The sequence below is a fragment of the Lathyrus oleraceus genome, chromosome 5 (genome assembly GCF_024323335.1).
Source record: "Lathyrus oleraceus cultivar Zhongwan6 chromosome 5, CAAS_Psat_ZW6_1.0, whole genome shotgun sequence".
Taxonomy (NCBI): domain Eukaryota; kingdom Viridiplantae; phylum Streptophyta; class Magnoliopsida; order Fabales; family Fabaceae; genus Lathyrus; species Lathyrus oleraceus.
The window spans coordinates 453,219,667-453,225,134 of NC_066583.1; the positions used below are offsets into that span (position 1 = coordinate 453,219,667).

Consider the following 5,468-nt stretch of genomic DNA (forward strand, 5'->3'; position numbering starts at 1 on the left):
CCTAACATTCTTTTAGAAGGTATTTTCTTGAGGGATAACGAGGAGGACCCTACCATGAAAGAGAGAGTAGTAAGAGCTTGGCATCGTGTTTGTCGCAAAGGGAGACTTGAATTGGGTAAGAAAGATTGTACCTCCTATGAGCCGTACCTCCAGTGGATCAGAGCCAGAGCTATACAGTTGAAAATGCCATACCCACATCATGATCCTATCAAACCCGCTCCGTTGAAGACCCCCTACCTTCCGCTAGATGACAAAGAAGAACTCCAAGCCACCTTGGAGAGGGTCAAGAAAGAGAGAGACGCTTGGAAGGATAAGGCCCAGGTGCTCGAAATGGAAAATGAAGAACTTCAGAGACAGTTAAAGGAGCAGAGTGGAGAAGATCGTGCAGGTAAACGTCCAAGGGTGCAAGAGGATTTATTTTCCTCAGGCACAACAGATTACTCCCAGATTCCACAGTCCTCAGGTGCATGGAAAGGTCTTGTAGACAGTTTGGTGAAGGAGAAAGCTTTTATGCAGAAGGCCTATGAAGAAAGAATTGAGAGACTTGAAGGACAACTCCTACTTGTTTATGCTCGTCCTGATGACACATGTCCTTAAATGGTTTTCTTGGTTGTATTTTGGGTTGATAACTTTGTTTTGTTATCAAAAATGTTTGCAATTCTATCTTTTCCTTCACTTAGAGTTCCTTGGAAAATCATTCATTTTTCATATCCATGCATCACGTGCATACAGGTTGTCTGTCTTGGTCCAGTCTTCTAACAGTTGCTTCCCGCCAGCAGATCCATTTCAAGCTGACGCATAATTACAACACAAGAGCCAACTACAAAAGAAGAATGGAGATAACAGATAACGAGAACCGAGAATTGAAAGCTCAGGTTGACCGCCTTTCTGCTATGGTCGAGACATTGATAGCAAACCAAGCAGCCCAAGCTGCTCAACTTCAAACAGCACAAGCTCAGGTTGCCGAAGCACAAGATGCACAGATCCAGGCGCAAGCACGGGCAGCAGAGATGCGCAACCAAATGTTAAACGCCCGTCTACAAGTAGAGGAAGCCCAGGCTAGGGCTCAAGTTCATAATTCAGGACAGACTTCGGCACAGAATCAACCTCAAATTCAGAATCAGACAACAGCAGCACCCGTCACTACAGTCATCGCTTCAGAAATCAACGCTGTCCCAGTCACTTCTGTTACCATCACAGCATCCCGTCCTTGGGAAATACCCAGGGATCTTAATCAAGATAGATATCAACAAGAGTTCGTTCCACCAAATGCTCCTGTCTTCACTAATGTGCCTCCCGTTGTTCACTATACTCCTCACCTAGGAGAACCTGTCTATCACGGCCCTACCCCAAGTGAGGATCCTGGTCTCAATGATAGAATGGATGAATTCCAGGATCAGTTTGCGGAATTACAAAAAGAGATAAAAGCTCTTCGAGGGAAAGACAGAATGGCGACTGGAGTAGTTATGAAGAACTGGACCGCAGTTGACATCCCACATTGTGTCCACATATCAAAGTAATTAAGCTTTTCAGTTTTCAAAAATCTTCCGCTTTAGCCCAAAGCGCGAAGCATTAATTTGGTAAAATGGGCACTTTTGTCAAAAACGTACTATCCATGAAAAAGATCTTTTGTGTTCCTATACACTTGTGTCCTTTTATCTTTTCAGCTTTTTCGGAAAATGGTAACACAAAAAACCTTAAAAAGAACACATTTTTGCATGTCATGGTCAGTCCTCTAAAAACAATTGTTTGTACAGGTTACTTAAACCCGTTGAACACAATGACATCATGCCCTCTCCCAACTTTGAACATTCTGTATTCGAAGCTGAAGAGGAAGAGTGGGATGAGATTCCAGAAGAGGTCGCCCGCCAGCTTGAAAATGAAGAAGACACTATTCAGCCATACAAGGAGCCTTTGGAAACAGTCAACTTGGGTTCGGAAGAAAATGTGAAAGAAGTCAAAATTGGAGCATTGTTATCCCCACAGGTCAAGGAGCAATTGATCAGCCTGTTGAAAGAGTATGTAGATGTGTTTGCTTGGTCTTATCAAGATATGCCTGGTCTCGACACTGACATCGTAGAGCACAAGCTACCTTTGAAGCCAGAATGTCCACCGGTCAAACAGAAATTAAGAAGAACACATCCAGATATGGCCGTCAAAATTAAAGAAGAAGTTCTGAAGCAAATAGATGCTGGTTTTCTTGCCACTTCAGTGTATCCAGAGTGGATAGCAAATATTGTGCCAGTTCCTAAGAAGGACGGGAAGGTACGAATGTGTGTCGACTATCGTGACTTAAATAGAGCAAGCCCAAAGGATGATTTCCCCCTGCCTCACATTGACATGTTGGTAGACAATACAGCAAAGTTTGACATATTCTCCTTCATGGACGGATTCTCCGGGTATAACCAGATCAAAATGGCTCCCGAAGACATGGAAAAAACTACCTTCATAACACCATGGGGAACATTCTGTTATCAAGTAATGCCGTTTGGGTTGAAGAACGCAGGTGCTACTTACCAGCGAGCCATGACAACGCTCTTTCACGACATGATGCACAAAGAGATTGAGGTTTATGTGGATGACATGATCGCGAAGTCTCGTTCAGAAGAAGGTCACTTAGTAGATCTATTGAAGCTGTTTCAACGATTGAGGAAGTTCCGTCTTCGCCTCAATCCGAACAAATGCACATTTGGCGTCAGGTCAGGTAAACTCTTGGGCTTCATTGTCAGCCAAAAAGGCATTGAAGTTGATCCAGATAAAGTAAAAGCTATCCAAGAGATGCCCGCACCAAAAACAGAAAGGCAAGTGAGAGGTTTTCTAGGACGATTGAATTACATATCCCGGTTTATTTCTCACATGACTGCCACTTGTGAACCTATCTTCAAATTGCTGAGAAAGAGTCAGAATTGTGTTTGGACAGAGGATTGTCAGAAAGCATTTGACAGTATCAAAGAGTACCTCATGGAGCCTCCTATCTTGTTACCACCTGTTGCTGGAAGACCGTTGGTTATGTATTTGACAGTGCTTGAGAATTCTATGGGCTGTATTCTGGGTCAACAAGACGAAACTGGAAAGAAAGAGCATGCCATTTACTACTTAAGCAAGAAATTTACTGACTGTGAATCACGATACTCCTTACTCGAGAAGACATGTTGTGCATTGGCTTGGGCTGCTAAGAGATTGAGGCAGTATATGTTAAGTCACACCACTTGGTTGATATCCAAAATGGATCCAATCAAGTACATTTTTGAGAAGCCTGCACTCACTGGTAAGATTGCCAGATGGCAGATGCTGTTATCAGAATACGACATTGAGTATCATACCCAGAAAGCTATCAAGAGCAGTGTGTTGGCTGAGTACCTTGCTCACCAACCCGTTGAAGATCACGATGATAATGAGGATGAGTTTCCTGATGAAGATGTCATGTTCCTAAAATCCAGAGATTGTAAAGAGCCACTTCCTGAAGAAGGACCTGAACCAGATTCTCAATGGGGTTTAGTATTTGATGGAGCTTCCAACGTTTATGGACATGGAGTAGGTGCAGTCATTATCACTCCAGAAGGTTCTCATATTCCTTTCACGGCAAGAATTTGCTTTGAATGTACAAACAACATTGCTGAATATGAAGCCTGTATCATGGGTCTTGAAGAAGCCATTGACCTCCGCATCAAAAATCTTACTGTTTATGGTGACTCAGCGTTAGTTATCAATCAGATCAAAGGAGAATGGGAAACACGCCACCCTGGCTTGATCCCATACAAAGACTATGCAAGAAGATTGTTGACTTTCTTCACCAAGGTTGAATTGCATCACATTCCTCGGGATGAGAATCATATGGCGGATGCTCTAGCTACGTTGTCTTCAATGTATCAAGTGGGTTTTCCAAACGAAGTACCCAGAATTGTGATCAAGCGACTTGATAGACCAGCACATGTGTTTACAGCTGAGGCCAGTTTTGATGATAAACCATGGTACCACGATATCAAGCATTTCCTTCAGACTCAGGAGTATCCTCTTGGAGCAACAGAAAAAGATAAAAAGACTTTGAGAAGATTGTCAGGCAGTTTCTTCCTTAATCAGAATGTGCTCTATAAGAGGAATTATGACATGGTCTTACTCAGATGTGTTGACAAAAAGGAAGCAGAAATGTTGATGAAAGAAGTTCACGAAGGGTCCTTTGGTACTCATGCAAACGGCCACTCTATGTCAAGAAAGATGTTGAGAGCTGGTTACTACTGGTTGACCATGGAATCAGATTGCTGCAAATTTGTAAAGAAGTGTCACAAATGTCAGATCTACGCTGATAAGGTTCATGTACCACCAACCTTTTTGAATGTGATTTCTGCTCCTTGGCCATTCTCAATGTGGGGCATTGACATGATCGGTATGATTGAACCCAAAGCTTCCAACGGACACCGTTTCATTCTCGTGGCAATTGATTACTTCACCAAATGGGTGGAAGCAGCTTCGTATGCAAAGGTGACAAAGCAAGTGGTGGTCAGATTCATCAAAAATAATCTCATTTGCCGATATGGCATTCCAAACAAGATCATCACTGACAATGGCTCCAATCTGAACAACAAAATGATGGATGAATTATGTGAAAGTTTCAGATCGAGCATCACAACTCTTCTCCTTACCGTCCCAAGATGAATGGGGCAGTTGAAGCTGCAAATAAGAATATCAAGAAGATCATTCAAAAGATGGTTGTTACCTACAAAGATTGGCATGAAATGCTGCCTTTTGCACTACACGGATATAGAACATCAGTCCGTACTTCAACTGGGGCAACCCCATTTTCACTTGTATACGGTATGGAAGCTGTGTTACCGATAGAGGTTGAAATTCCATCAATGAGGATACTAATGGAAACTCAGTTGTCAGAGGCTGAATGGTGTCAAAGCAGATACGATCAGTTGAATTTGATTGAAGAAAAAAGAATGACTGCCTTGTGCCATGGACAGTTATATCAAAAGAGAATGAAGCAGGCATTTGATAGGAAGGTTAAGCCGAGAGAATTCAAAGAGGGTGACCTTGTACTCAAGAAGATGATACTATTTCACAATGATTCTAGGGGCAAGTGGACTCCTAACTATGAAGGACCCTATGTTGTCAAGAAAGCCTTCTCAGGCGGTGCTTTAATTCTTACAAACATGGATGGTGAAGAGCTTCCACGTCCCGTGAATACAGATGCAGTCAAGAAATACTTCGCCTAAAAAATGGAAAGAACAGCTCGCTAAGTTGAAAACCCGAAAGGGCGGCTTAGGCAAAAATGAGCGTCTCGGTGGACTGAAAACCTGAAAGGGCGGTCCAGGCAAAAATTAGAGACATAAAAAACAAAGAAAATATTATCCCGGTAGATTGAAAACCCGAAAGGGCAATCTAGGCAAAAGTTAGGGATTTCAGGCAAGTAACTGCATAACAGAGATAAGATCATTGAAGTATCAGAATATTTTCAACAGTTCTCC

General features: G+C 42.6%; 1 pseudogene; it reads left to right on the top strand.

Annotated features, from left to right (window-relative positions):
• The first annotated feature begins 2,271 nt into the window (after positions 1–2,271).
• Positions 2,272–5,204, top strand: LOC127082997 (uncharacterized; annotated as a pseudogene).
• The last annotated feature ends 264 nt before the right edge of the window (positions 5,205–5,468 follow it).